Source organism: Salmo trutta, chromosome 6 (assembly GCF_901001165.1).
Source record: "Salmo trutta chromosome 6, fSalTru1.1, whole genome shotgun sequence".
NCBI classification, from domain to species: domain Eukaryota; kingdom Metazoa; phylum Chordata; class Actinopteri; order Salmoniformes; family Salmonidae; genus Salmo; species Salmo trutta.
The window spans coordinates 42,083,532-42,099,640 of NC_042962.1; the positions used below are offsets into that span (position 1 = coordinate 42,083,532).

At 41.1% G+C, this 16,109-nt stretch overlaps 1 protein-coding gene across 1 annotated transcript in view; it reads right to left on the reverse strand.

The window, feature by feature from the left end:
* Nucleotides 1–14,965, reverse strand: part of LOC115195944 (alpha-1,6-mannosylglycoprotein 6-beta-N-acetylglucosaminyltransferase A) — a 117,941-nt gene extending 102,976 nt beyond the window's left edge. Inside the window, exon 1 of the mRNA XM_029756299.1 lies at nucleotides 14,783–14,965. The gene's annotated coding sequence lies outside the window, so the exon portion shown is untranslated. The remainder of the gene's footprint in view (nucleotides 1–14,782) is intronic.
* Between the last annotated feature and the right edge of the window lie 1,144 nt (nucleotides 14,966–16,109).

Sequence of the window (16,109 nt, forward strand, 5' to 3'; positions counted from 1 at the left end):
GGATTTGTGATGGGAGCTCAAAATAGCCCACATCAGACTGGGAGGGGGGGAGGATATTCCATACGGGAAACCAGGCCGAGGATCTCTAGATTAATTCCACTGCATTGCTCCGAGTCTGAAAGAGACAGCATCCTACTGAAATGGAATAATGTTCTTTAAGAGCCTTATCCCCCTCACATGTTGCAGAAGCTGAACAAAAGCAGTGAGATACGTGAATAGATATGCTACACCAATAATGGATCAGAATTTTTTTTTAAAACCTAGCCTGCATTTCCCACCTAAAAATAATAGTCAGAATCAGGTGACTTAAAAAATATCCAATCCGACATTTACAGGTGCAAACTCTTGATTTAGCCAAAGCTAAAACACAGGAATGACATTCCCTAACACTTTTAAACTGTAGAACTATAGCCTCAAGTGGGCACTGGTATGTCCCTTTACACAGCCCTTGAAGCGTCTAGACAGCATTCTGAGGAAATGGATACGTGAAACTGATGATGGCCATGCTGTCATGGAGACGAGTGCGACTGTGCATCTTAATAGGCTACTTCTTCACACTCAGCAGGGCCTCCATTCAGTTATTAATTCCCAGCTCCAGTCCAGACAAATGGCCATACCTTACTGGTGTGAACGGCACACAATACTCTGCCCAACACCACCTCGGATTGGCTTTTAACACACTATTTTGCATTGTCATTCTGAAGATTTCTTTACACAAGAATGCAGTTCTGCTGGTCTTTATTAGAGATCTAGCCTTCCCTGTGGCTCAGTTGGTAGAGCATGGTGTTTGCAACGCCAGCATGGTGTGTGCAACGCCAGGGTTGTGGGTTCGATTCCCACGGGGGGGCCAGTACAAAATAAAATGCATGAAATGAAATGTATGCATTCACTACTGTAAGTCGCTCTGGATAAGAGCGTCTGCTAAATGACTAAAATGTAAAAATGTACCGATATGGGATTTTTGGTTCCGATACCAATTTTAGGGAGACAAAAGTCACCGATTACTGATAAATCTGCCAATATATCGTTTTTTAGAAATGGAATGAAAAACAGACTTTTTTTTTTTACACAAACTGTACTCCAAAAGATATTCTAAATTATGATTTCTTAACTAAATATAAAAATGTACATTTTATCTGTGCTTTACAGCAGTGGTTCCCAACCAGGGGTACTAGGACTAGGCCTATCCACAGAGAAGACTCATGAGACCATAGGCCTACTGGTAAAATGCACATGAGGGGGTACTTCAAAGGTACTCCAGGCAGAGCAAAATGCAATTGGTGGTACAATAACTGAAATAGGTTGGGAACCACTGGTTTACAGGATATCCACTGACCATAAGCTAGCTGTTCCTTACAACAATATTTTCTTACAGAAACCATATGTACATTACACTGATTCTCAACACAAAATGTATTGGCTATAAATTTCAACTACAAATGGCATGTGCTAATGAATAAAAACAATTATGCAGGCAAATGCTTACCCCACTGGTTTTAGTCACACGTTCCAATTTAGTTAGCTAGCTAGCGTTAGCTACTTATCTCATCATAAATACAAGCACGTGGCCTAAATGACAGATCTGGGCCAACACTTATTTTTTGCAGATTGCGGAAAACTAACTAAATAAGCCCACTAGCTAACATAATAGACCCAGACAATAACATGCTTATTTTTGTATCAAGGACAAGTGTTCACTTTGGTACCAGTCCAGTGTTAGCACATAAGTAGCACAGACAGCTACTATCTTGCTGGCTGGCAAACTACCTTGCTGGTTGGCTAACTACCTTGCTGGGTAACTAGCCAGCTAAAGTTAAGACTGTGATGAGGACAGGGCTACTTGCTTGGTTAAGTGTACTTTTGATTATTTACATATTGAAGGAAAAAAGGAAACCGAACACTGTTCTTGATAGTATCACTGGACTTAATGATGAAATGCCTATGTATGTTATGTTGTGAATTTAAAATATGTTCCTATTTAAGATTACTTTGTTTTTTCGTATGATGTACCCAATGATTAATGAAAACTTGCTATGTCCTCGTTGTGATTTTATGGACGTGTTTGGTGCGTCTTGTCTATACACTTTTGTAATATTTGTGAAAAGCATATTGTTATGTTTGGTAGCACTTTTTTATTTTTCCTTTGCCTACAACTCCTTTCCATACGTGGAACGGATGTGGGTGGGGCTAGGTCTACATAGAGGTGCTGTTTTCGGAAAATTCACAAAAGCTCTGACGAAGGCCGTTAGGCCGATACGTAAGCTTATTTAATACCAGTGATACTATCAAGAACAGTGTGCGGTTTCCTTTTTTCCTTCATCCTGTTTCAATTGTTGCCATGCACCTGCAACAAGACTGCTCAGATGTGCGAGTGCCTTTTGAATCTTGGATTATTTACTTATTCAAATATGCTGGCTGTGGCAAACTACTCACTGTCAAACCATCATAACTACCATCTCTCACGTTGTAACCTAGGCCTGAATGATGTCAACAACAAAAAATTGGGCCGCAAATGAGCAGACATACAGTTGAAGTCGGAAGTTTACATACACTTAGGTTGCAGTCATTAAAACTTGTTTTTCAAACACTCCACAAATTTCTTGTTAACAAACTATAGTTTTGGCAAGTCGGTTAGGATATCTACTGTGTGCATGACATGTAATTTTTCCAACAATTGTTTACAGACAGATTATTTCACTTACAATTCACGGTATCATAATTCCAGTGGGTCAGAAGTTTACATACACTAAATTGACTGTGCCTTTAAACAGCTTGGAAAATTCCAGAAAATTATGTCATGACTTTAGAAGATTCTGATAGACTTATTGACATCATTTGAGTCAATTGGAGGTGTACCTGTGGATGCATTTCAAGGCCTATCTTCAAACTCAGTGCCCCTTTGCTTGACATCATGGGAAAATCTAAAGAAATCAGCCAAGACCTCAGAAAAAACATTTATAGACCTCCACAAGCCTGGTTCGTCCTTGGGAGCAATTTCCAAACGCATGAAGGTACCGGGTTCATCTGTACAAACACCATGGGGCCACACAGCTGTCATACCGCTCAGGAAAGAGAAGCGTTCTGTCTCCTAGAGATGAACGTACTTTGGTGCGAAAAGTGCAAATCAATCCCAGAACAAACAGCAAAGGACCTTGTGAAGATGCTGGAGGAAACATGTACAAAAGTATCTATAGCCACAGTAAAACGAGTCCTATTTCGACATTACCTGAAAGGCCGCTCAGCAAGGAAGAAGCCACTGCTCCAAAACCGTCATAATAAAGCCAGACTATGGTTTGCAACTGCACATGGGAACAAAGATCTTACTTTTTGGAGAAATGTCCTCTAGTCTGATGAAACAAAAATATAACTGTTTGGCCATAATGACCATCGTTATGTTTGGAGGAAAAAGGGGGAGGCTTGCAAGCCAAAGTAAACCATACCAACCGTGAAGCACGGGGGTGGCAGCATCTTGTTGTGGGGGTGCTTTGCTGCAGGAGGGACTGGTGCACTTCAAAAAATAGATGTGGAAGGCTACCCAAAACATTTGACCCAAGTTAAACAATTTAAAGGCAATGCTACCAAATACTAATTGAGTGTATGTAAACTTCTGACCCACTGGGAATGTGATTAAAGAAATAAAAGCTGAAATAAATCACTCTACTATTATTTTGAGATTTCACATTCTTAAACTAAAAGTGGTGATCCTAACTGACCTAAAACAGGGAATTTTTACTACAATTAAATGTCAGGAATTTAGAAAAACTGAGTTTCAATGTACTTGGCTAAGGTGTATGTAAACTTTCGACTTCAACTGTATGTGTATTTTATGTACATAATATCGCCGATTTAATCTGTGGAACCGATTCATCAGTTGGGCTCTAGTCTTTATATCAATTGAATCAGTTTATCCTTTGGACAAAATATATTATCATCATGTACTGTAGGCCTAGGAATGTGACAGTTTTAGTATAATAGTGTAATTGACGAATATGGATATAGACAGTCATGAAAAAATATATATATTTTTAAATACACTACTGGTCAAAAGATTTGGAACACCTATTCATTCAAGGGTCTTTCTTTTTACTACATTGTATAATAATAGTGAAGACATCAAAATTATGAACACATGGAATCATGTTACCAAAAAAGTCAAACAAATCTAAATACACTGCTCAAAAAAATAAAGGGAACACTAAAATAACACATCCTAGATCTGAATGAATGAAATAATCTTATTAAATACTTTTTTGTTTACATAGTTGAATGTGCTGACAACAAAATCACACAAAAATAATCAATGGAAATCCAATTTATCAACCCATGGAGGTCTGGATTTGGAGTCACACTCAAAATTAAAGTGGAAAACCACACTACAGGCTGATCCAACTTTGATGTAATGTCCTTAAAACAAGTCAAAATGAGGCTCAGTAGTGTGTGTGTGGCCTCCACGTGCCTGTATGACCTCCCTACAACGCCTGGGCATGCTCCTGATGAGGTGGCGGATGATCTCCTGAGGGATCTCCTCCCAGACCTGGACTAAAGCATCCGCCAACTCCTGGACAGTCTGTGGTGCAACGTGGCGTTGGTGGATGGAGCGAGACATGATGTCCCAGATGTGCTCAATTGGATTCAGGTCTGGGGAACGGGCGGGCCAGTCCATAGCATCAATGCCTTCCTCTTGCAGGAACTGCTGACACACTCCAGCCACATGAGGTCTAGCATTGTCTTGCATTAGGAGGAACCCAGGGGTCTGAGGATCTCATCTCGGTACCTAGTAGCAGTCAGGCTACCTCTGGCGAGCACATGGAGGGCTGTGCGGCCCCCCAAAGAAATGCCACCCCACACCATGACTGACCCACCGCCAAACCGCCAAACCGGTCATGCTGGAGGATGTTGCAGGCAGCAGAACGTTCTCCACGGCGTCTCCAGACTGTCACGTCTGTCACATGTGCTCAGTGTGAACCTGCTTTCATCTGTGAAGAGCACAGGGCGCCAGTGTTGAATTTGCCAATCTTGGTGTTCTCTGGCAAATGCCAAACGTCCTGCACGGTGTTGGGCTGTAAGCACAACCCCCACCTGTGGACGTCGGGCCCTCATACCACCCTCATGGAGTCTGTTTCTGACCGTTTGAGCAGACACATGCACATTTGTGGCCTGCTGGAGGTCATTTTGCAGGGCTCTGGCAGTGCTCCTCCTTGCACAAAGGCGGAGGTAGCGGTCCTGCTGCTGGGTTGTTGCCCTCCTACGGCCTCCTCCACGTCTCCTAATGTACTGGCCTGTCTCCTGGTAGCGCCTCCATGCTCTGGACACTACGCTGACAGACACAGCAAACCTTCTTGCCACAGCTCGCATTGATGTGCCATGCTGGATGAGCTGCACTACCTGAGCCACTTGTGTGGCTTGTAGACTCCGTCTCATGCTACCACTAGAGTGAAAGCACCGCCAGCATTCAAAAGTGACCAAAACATCAGCCAGGAAGCATAGGAACTGAGAAGTGGTCTATGGTCACCACCTGCAGAACCACTCCTTTATTGGGGGTGTCTTGCTAATTGCCTATAATTTCCACCTGTTGTCTATTCCATTTGCACAACAGCATGTGACATTTATTGTCAATCAGTGTTGCTTCCTAACTGGACAGTTTGATTTCACAGAAGTGTGATTGACTTGGAGTTACATTGTGTTGTTTAAGTGTTCCCTTTATTTTTTTGAGCAGTATATATTTTATATTTGAGATTCTTCAAGGTAGCCACCCTTTGCCTTGATGACAGCTTTGCACACTCTTGGCATTCTCTCAACCAGGTTCACCTGGAATGCTTTTCCAACAGTCTTGAAGGAGTTCCCACATATGCTGAGCAGTTGTTAGCTGCTTTTCCTTCAATCTGCGGTCCGACTCATCCCAAACCATCTCAATTTGGTTGAGGTCGGGGATTGTGAAGGCCAGGTCATCTGATGCAGCACTCCATCACTCCTTCTTGGTAAAATGGTGTATCACTGCAGAATGCTGCGGTAGCCATGCTGGTTGTGTGTGACTTGAATACTAAATAAATCAATGTCACCAGCAAAGCACCCCCACACCATAACACCGCCTCCTCCTCCTCCATGCTTTAAGGTGGGAAATGCACATGCGGAGATCATCCGTTCACCCACACCATCTCTCACAAAGACACGGCGGTTGGAACCAAAAGTCTCAAATTTGGACTCATCAGACCAAAAGGACAAATTTCCACCGGTCTAATGTCCATTGCTCGTGTTTCCTGGCCCAAACAAGTCACTTCTTCTTATTGGTGTCCTTTAGTTGTGGTTTCTTTGCAGCAATTCGACCATGAAGACCTGATTCACACAGTGAATGAGATGTGTCTGTTACTTGAACTCTGAAGCATTTATTTGGGCTGTAATTTCTGAAGCTGGTAACTCTAATGAACTTGTCCTCTGCAGCAGAGGTAACTCTGGGGCTTCCATTCCTGTGTCGGTCCTCATGAGAGCCATAGTGCTTGATGGTTTTTGCGACTGCACTTGAAGAAATGTTCAAAGTTCTTGAAATTTTCCGTATTGACTGACCTTCATGTCTTAAAGTAATGATGGACTGTCATTTCTCTTTGCTTATTTGAGCTTATCTTGCCATAATATGGACTTGGTCTTTTACCAAATATCTTCTGTATATCACCCCTAACCTTGTCACAACAAAACTGATTGGCTCAAACACATTAGGAAAGAAATTCCACAAATGAACTTTTAAGAAGGCACACCTGTTAATTGAAATGCTTTCCAGGTGACTACCTCATGAAGCTGGTTGAGAGAATGCCAAGAGTGTGCAAAGCTGTCATCAAGGCAAATGGTGGCCATTTGAAGAATCTCAAATGTAAAAATATATTTTGATTTGTTTAACACTTTTTTAGTTACTACATGATTTCATGTGTTATTTCATAGGTTTGATGTTCAGTATTATTCTACAATGTAGAAAATAGTAAAAATAAAGAAAAACCCTTGAATGAGTAGGTGTTCTAAAAAACGTTTAAATCGGTAGTGTATATACTTCATATTCAAGTCGACAAACTTTACCCAAAAGCAGCAAAGTAAAAGAAAGCCTGGTTTACATTTAACAGCCAATATAAGGAGAGACGAGAGGAGGAAAAACTATCCAGTTCAGAATTTTGTGTTGTGGAACGAACATCTGACTGAAGATGTCCAGGCATTCATAAAGATGACACGTGCTGTTGAGTCTGTTTCATCGGTAACGTTAATTTTTTACAAAGTTATGAAACTTTGCTGCTTCTTGTTTCAGCAAGGTGTTGTAGCAAACAACTCTACGACCAGAAAAGCCACTGCATATTTAACTTCAGTCTGGTTTAACCAGGCAACTGCATTGTGTCCTTTGAAGACAAAACAGCAACACTATGGCACGGGATGGGTAGCTTAATACTGAGCGTGATCAGTGAGACAATCAAAACAGGCTGTTCCCGGACACCCACGCTGAGCTTAACATGACAGCGTTGGTGCTGAGTGAGAGAGCGAGTGAGAGAGATCACCATTTCCACAGAAGGAGAGTGCAGTTACAGATCATTCAGATAGAAATGCACTGGTGTAGAACGGCCATGAGTATCTGTCATGTAGAATAAGGCATAGGCCTATTCGTTAGCTCTTGTCATTAGGCCTGCATTTCTACCTGCGAAGTGCTAGGCTTATCATTGTAGCACACCGAATAAGCTCCAGTTCCCACCTGCCCTCCCCTTCATCGGCTGAGCTACCATTTCCCAGCAGTCTCTGCTCTCAAGCGGTTGGCACCACACACACGTGACGCAGGCGGGCGCAGCACCATGACCAATTTGTGAAGGTCACCTCACCAGCCAGGCAGGGCTGCTGGCCACAGCCTGCCAGCAGAGTGGGCACCACCATCCTGCCACCGGGCAGCCACTGGCCTCTTGCCCATGCCTGGCTCAACACAGCACCACAGTCCGGGACACACACACACACACACTACCGTTCAAAAGTTTGGGGTCACTTAGAAATGTCCTTGTTGTTTTTTGTCCATTAAAATAACATCAAATTGATCTGACATACAGTGTAGACAATGTTAATGTTGTAAATGACTATTGTAGCTGGAAACGACAGATTTCTTTAATGGATTATCTACTAGAGGTCAACCAATTAATCGGAATGGCCGATTAATTAAGGCCGATTTCAAGTTTTCATAACAATCGGAAATCGGTATTTTTGGATGCCGATTTGGCCGTTTTTTTTTACATTTTTAGACCTTTATTTAACTAGGCAAGTCAGTTAAGAACACATTCTTATTTTCAATGACGGCCTAGGAACGGTGGGTTAACTGCCTTCTTCAGGGGCAGAACGACAGATTTTTACCTTGTCAGCTCAGGGATTCAATCTTGCAACCTTACGGTTAACTAGTCCAACGCTCTAACCACCTGCTTTACATTGCACTCCACGAGGTTACACGAATGCAGTAAGAAGCCAAGGTAAGTTGCTAGCTAGCATTAAACTTATCTTATAAAAAAAAAATCAGTCAATCATAATTACTAGTTAACTACACATGGTTGATGATATTACTAGTTTATCTAGCCTGTCCTGCATTGCATATAATCGCTTAGGTACACGTTGCTCCAACCATAAACATCAGTGCCTTTCTTAAAATCAATACACAACTATATATTTTTAAACCTGCATATTTAGTTAATATTGCCTGCTAAGATGAATTTCTTTTAACTAGGGAAAATGTGTCACTTCTCTTGCAAACAGAGTCAGGGTATATGCAGAAGTTTGGGCCGCCTGGCTCGTTGCGAACTGTGAAGACTATTTCTTCCTAACAAAGACAGCCGACTTCGCCAAACGGGGGATGATTTAACAAAAGCGCATTTGCGAAAAAAGCACAATCGTTGCACGACTGTACCTAACCATCAATGCCTTTCTTAAAATCAATTCACAGAAGTACATATTTTTAAACCTGCATATTTAGCTAAAAGAAATCCAGGTTAGCAGGCAATATTAACCAGGTGAAATTGTGTCATTTTGCGTTCATTGCACGCAGTCAGGGTATATGCAACAGTTTGGGCCGCCTGGCTCGTTGCGAACTAATTTGCCAGAATTTTACGTAATTATGACATAACACTGAAGGTTTTGCAATGTAACAGAAATAACGTTATGTTTTCGAGATGATAGTTTCCGGATTCGACCATATTAATGACCTAAGGCTAGTGTTTCTGTGTGTTATTATGTTATAATTAAGTCTATGATTTGATAGAGCAGTCTGACTGAGTGGTGGTAGGCAGCAGCAGGCTCGTAAGCATTCATTCTAAATTTAGATGCACTATTGTAAAGTGGTTGTTCCACTGGATATCATAAGGTGAATGCACCAATTTGTAAGTCGCTCTGGATAAGAGCGTCTGCTAAATGACTTAAATGTAATGTAAATGTAATTCATTCAAAATAGCACTTTCGTGCGTTTTGCCAGCAGCCCTTCGCAATGCATTGCGCTGTTTATGACTTCAAGCCTATCAACTCCCAAGATTAGGCTGGTGTAACCGATGTGAAATGGCTAGCTAGTTAGCCGGGTGCGCGCTAATAGCGTTTCAAACGTCACTCACTCTGAGACTTGGAGTAGTTGTTTCCCCTTGCTCTACATGGGTAACGCTGCTTCGAGGGTGGCTTTTGTCGATGTGTTCCTGGTTCAAGCCCAGGTAGGAGCGAGGAGAGGGACGGAAGCTATACTGTTACACTGGCAATACTAAAGTGCCTATAAGAACATCCAATAGTCAAAGGTATATGACATACAAATCGTATAGAGAGAAATAGTCCTATAATAACTACAACCTAAAACATCTTACATGGGAATATTGAAGACTCATGTTAAAAGGAACCACCAACTTTCATATGTTCCCATGTTCTGAGCAAGGAACTTAAACGTTAGCTTTTTTACATGGCACATATTGCACTTTTACTTTCTTCTCCAACACTTTGTTTTTGCATTATTTAAACCAAATTGAACATGTTTCATTATTTATTTGAGGCTAAATTGATTTTATTGATGTATTATATTAAGTTAAAATAACTGTTCATTCAGTATTGTTGTAATTGTCATTATTACAAATAAATGTAAAAAATAAAAATACAAAATCGGCCGATTAATCGGTATCGGCCTTTTTTTTGGTCCTTGAATAATCGGTATCGGCGTTGAAAAATCATAACCGGTCAACCTCTAATATCTACATAGGCATATGGAGGCCCATTATCAGTAACCACCACTCATGTGTTCCAATGGCACATTGTGTTAGCTAATCCAAGTTTATCATTTTAAAAGGCTAATTGATCATTAGAAAACCCTTTTTCAATTATGTTAGCACAGCTGAAAACTGTTGTTCTGATTAAAGAACCAATAAAACTGGCCTTCTTTAGACTAGTTGAGTATCTGGAGCATCAGCATTGGTGGGTTCGATTACAGGCTCTAAATGGCCAGAAACAAAGACTTTCTTCTGAAACTCGTCAGTCTATTCTTGTTCTGCTATTCCATACGAAAAATTGCCAAGAAACTGAACATCTCGTACAATGCTGTGTACTACTCCCGTCACAGAACAGCGCAAACTTGCTCTAACCAGAATAGAAAGAGGAGTGGGAGGCCCCGGTGAACAACTGAGCAAGAGGACAAGTACATTAGTGTCTGGTTTGAGAAACACACGCCTCAAGTCCTCAACTGGCAGCTTCATTAAATAGTGCCCCCAAAACACCAGTCTCAACATCAACAGTGAAGAGGCAACTCCGGGGTGCTGGCCTTCTAGGCAGAGGTCCAGTGTCTGTGTTCTTTTGCCCATCTTATCTTTTCTTTTTATTGGCCCGTCTGAGATATGGCTTTTTCTTTGCAACTCTGCCTAGAAGGCCAGCATCGCAGAGTCGCCTCTTCACTGTTGACGTTGAGACTGGTGTTTTGTGAGTACTATTTAATGAAGCTGCCAGTTGAGGACTTTTGAGGCGTGTGTTTCTCAAACTAGACACTCCAATGTGTTATACGATGCTATTGCCTCAAACTAGAGGCAATAGCATCGTATATCACAATGTTTTATGAGTACATAATCACAATAGGACAAAGGTTGACATCGCCCCAACCCTACACACCAACACAGAGTTAGAGTTGTGTGGGTTGTTTACCCCTTACTGTGTGTTGCGTACCAACAGAGCGTTTCTGTTCTCTTCACCTCCTCTGAATAAAGAGGCAGTTGACTGCACTGCAGCGCACAGTAAATCAAACATGGTTTCCTCTCGGCCGCTCTCCTAGGGCAGTCACATTTCAGACGCCCGCTTGGGCTCTGGTTTCTTGACCGACTCTGCTGCTCACTCCTGTAAGCCTATGGAGAGCCGAGCGGTTAAACTGATTGGGATACTGCATTAGACAGTGATCATCTTAACCCCAAACCCACAAGTACCCGTTCAGGTCAAGCGGCAGTAAAACTGTCCGGACTAGTAGGCACAATAAAGCACTCATTTTCACAGTCAAGCTTTCCCAAGCAAGTGTCTCATCACAAAAAAACAGTGATGAAGAAAACAATACTCAGAAACATGAATTCATTATGTATTAAGATGATAGTTACAATTGAGACTGACTTTATTTTTCCCAGAGGAACCTTCGTTTGTGGACTTGTGGCTTTCAGATTACAAAAAGTTAGGCCTATCAGTTTAACCAACACACAGCCGTTGGAAAGATAGGTTAATTAAATATAAAGATTATCTGTAATAGCCACAGGACTGTTGGTCTGTATGTAAGGAATAACCTAAGCAGGACGAGCGTAGCAACAAGTGACCATTTAACTAAATCATAGCAATACATCCCCCTTCATCCCCAGAGATTCAGAAAGCAGCTAATATCCTGGTCTGCTGATTGTGTTTGAAATCCACCAGAGCAGAAACAGAAGAGCACTTTATCCCAGGTGTCATTAGATCTCAGTATGGATGCTAGGACATTAATCATTTGACTGGAGCAGAATGTCATGATAACCTATCGAGTACTGAACCGTCCTGTAACACAGGAGGTAGACTTCCTTAAAGCTGCAATATATCACTTTTTGTGTGACCTAACCAAATTCACATAGAAATGTGAGTTATAGATCTGTAATTGTCATTGAAAGCAAGTCTAAGAAGCGGTAGATCTGTTCTATGTGCGCTATATCAATGCATCCCGTTATTAAGTCTAGTTTTTGAGTTTTTTACTTTTACTTTCAAAACAGTGGAAAATGCAATATTTATAGTTATGGGAAGAGATATTTCACAGCGGTTTAGATGGTACAATGATTTTCTACACTAGGGGTATTCAACTTTTACCCTACGAGGTCCGGAACCTGCTGGTTCTGTTCTACCTGATAATTAATTGCACCCACCTGGTGTGCCAGGTCTAAATCAGTCCCTGATTAGAGGCGAACAATGGAAGAAAGCAGTGGAACTGGCTTGGAGGTCCAGAGTTGAGTTTGAGGGCTCTACACTATAGTTGCTTGTTTTGTCACATAAACTGAAATTAGGGGAACTATTAATATTTTTGCAACCAGGAAATGACAGAACGATATCTGCAATGTTGTATAAACAAAGACCACGTAGAATGACTGTAAATAGAATGACTAGGTTATTTATATGGTATAAACAGTGCTATTGAAGGCATTAAATCCAGTCCCAAGTTAAAAGCTCCCATTTGTGTTCTTCCATGGCTAAGCTGAACAAAGCAACTATTTGCGTTTAATAGAAAGTTGTGTAGTATACAAGCCAGTGTTAAAATACTGACTGCTGTATATTTAGCCCAAGCTTTTCCATATGCCTTGACAAAGTGAGATACATATGATTCAATCCACAGCCTAATCAAGTGATGAAAGGCTTAATTACAAGCTCTACCTTGCACTTCAAAGGAGTCATTAACAGCTCATCTCTTTGATACAAAAACAAGCACCAAGGTGAGGCAATCTTCAATCCCTCAAAAAAATACTAACACGTTCGAAGCGAATATTAGCCTACGTCTCTATACAGAATTCTCTAGCAATGTGACATTTTTCAAGGAAAACCAGAGGCTTAAAAAAATCTGAAGCTTTGGATTTTCCCAACCATTTAAACAGAAGGTGATTGTATTAGGCTATACGGCGGTGTTAGCCTAAGTCAGTTCGAGCCGAACACAGCGACCACAGTGAGTTGGTGGCACAAAGAGGGGGGGGGGGGGGCAGTGGTGTGTGTGTGTGTATTATGTACAGGCTGTGAGGAGCAGGACCCCTTTAATCAGAGAGACTTAGTGTTCCGCAGCTCTGGGCGAAACCATCAACAATCCCACCTCCGTCCCATCCCTCCATCACCTCCAGCCTTGCCCAATGATGGAGTCCCAACGATTTATCTTGCCAGCAGCAAAGCATGCCACTGGAGCAAAGCTCCTTTCAAGCAGATTTATACTCCCCGAGAGCTGCAGCGAAGGCACTTGACAGAGCTCTTTATAAAAGGCAAGGAAGCCAGCGGCTCACCTCTGCTAACTGCAGTCCCAATGGCCGTTTGATAGTCAGGATAATAAGCTAAGCAGTGAGGTGAACAGAATCAGAAACCCAATATCACCTCAATTAAACCTGCCAGTCAGTCCTCCATCTTAATCAAACGTCTTCATTACCAAGGGGATAAGAAAGAGCCAACCTCCAAGAGAAGATACTTAACATCAAAAGCTGAATGTATTATGTTTTCATGGCACCAACCATAACTTTACCTGTAGCTGAGCCAAATTCCTTAGAGTATACTGTACAGAATGTGGACTACGTTTGTAATTAGAGTACACTGGACTGTTTCCAAGGGGATAAAAAAAGTCTGCAAATTATCCAAATATAGTCAAAAGACCATCAAAAGATATAGGCTGTACATATCAAGTTGAGATATAGATTGTTTTTTTAATGACAGGTGGGAGCTACAACTCCTGAAACTAGGCAATATGTATTTTAGATTCGTACAGATTATCCATACTCATTCGATGGGGGGTTAACACCTCTAGCTAGCTAGCTAGAAACATTTTAAACAGCAATTCTAGCGACATAGCCAGTATTGTCCCTTCTATCATATCAAGCCAAGGATCGAATTCAAAATAAATGTCAGCTATTATTATTATTAGTATTATTAAATCAATGCAACCAGAGCTATAATTCTGTATCATCATGAAACAAAAGTCATCTGTTGACAACAACTGGCTGGTTTATTATTGTTGCTGCAATAAACTGTCAATGACAGGTAGGCTATAACATGGCTAGCTAGCTACTCTCGTCTGACCGCGCACTGATATAATCGACAAGACAATTTTAGCAAGAAAGGAAGTAGCCCTGTTCATAACTAGACACTATGTTTTTAGGGCTAGCAAGGAAGCCAATATGTTTGCAGTTTTAAACTACCAGGTTAGCTGACTCGCTGACAAGCTAACCATTGTATTGTTATGACAGGTCAGATTGATTATTAGCGCTGCGGTATGCGATTCTTTACTAGCTCGCGCTAGCTGTCACATGCAGTAGTTTCTTAGCTGGCTAGCCAACTAACGTTAGCTAGCTAGCTTGCTACTCAGGGAACTAACAATAACATTACTGTAATGGCTGTTAACGAGAGATATGACATGAAACGGGAACAAACTGAAATGGCTAGCTAGGTATGAGTCTGGCTTTTTGGTCATCCTTCCGTCATTGAGCAACACTTCTAACCGCAGTGACAAGTCGCTCGTAGTGAGATTGGGAGAATACTGCGTATCTGCAATGAGAATGCTATGTTGTGAAATTATATTACAGCTTACCTTTCGGATAGTAGAGTGCTCCAAATTCACTTCAGGACTCAGGTTTTGTTTTATACTCATATGATAACAGATGCTACAGGATTCCGTATGAATGGACAGTTACTGTAGCTTGCTATGATTTTCCGCTCGAGCCTTTTCTTTCGCTCTGCCACTTCCAGCACCTTGTCCTAACGCAAAGGCTATTTAGGGATCCTCTGAATATTGACATCTCCTGGAAAAAAAGAGAGAGCAATATTTACCTTTATGGGAAAATTCTAAGCATACATTGTATTACATGTTACATCGGTGCAATTTTATTCATATTTAGAACCATGTTTATTTTATATTTTGCATACACGCGATTATGTACCAATTGCATGTGTCATGCAAGGACTTGCGGGCCTAAAGATAACACAAATAGGGGAAAACGATATGCATAAACTATTTATGTGCTCAATAATTCCATGATAACTGAAACTATATATTATTTTCAGTTTTCTTGCTTTCATGATATGTTCATTATAAGTAGCCGAATCTACACAGCAGCCCAATCCCAAGGCTGCGTAGTGTTTTATGACAACAAAAATCACCATTCTCCCTTAAAAAGGTGAACGAAAGAAAAAAGACAAGCTTAGTGATTGCTGCCATCTGCTGGCCTTTTGTATACTGAGAGTAAGAGTTAGTCACCGTCGTTCACTTCTCACTTATGTCACACACTGGGTGCTACATTGGGTGCGTCACTTGATTCAGAAATGATCATCTATTTTGGCTGATAGAGTTTAAAGAAATCAAAACTGTTGATCTGAGAGGCCCACTAGAGGGTATCCACAGAACAGTTTATTATGCCAATATTATGGGGACATGAATTAGAACATGTGAGGGAAAGGTTTTTTAATAACAGGATGTGAAATGGCACACCAACCCTCCTTTACCTTCACCTGGTTGATAATAGGCTATAGGTTTGTAGATTACCTGTCCAGCCTTTAAATTAGTGCATTGATTTGAATGATTATGATTTGATAGAAGTCTATCACAAACAACATTTATGATTGGCTCTGCCCACTTAAGAATATTAACAGTGAAAAGAGTTCAATATATTATATTAATAAACACAAATTTGATATTTTCCTGCCAAAATACAGCAACATTCCTGTCCTACTCTCTTATCTAATCCATAGCAAGTCACACATTGATATTCAAACTAGTTTATTACAAGATTATTTTAGATTTGCTTAAAATTTTTGATTTTGATGATGGTTAGTTTAAAAAAATGTGGGGAGCATTCCCAAAATTCCCCTAATACACCAGTCCCCCAGGCCCAGACATTGACAACCCATCCATATCACAT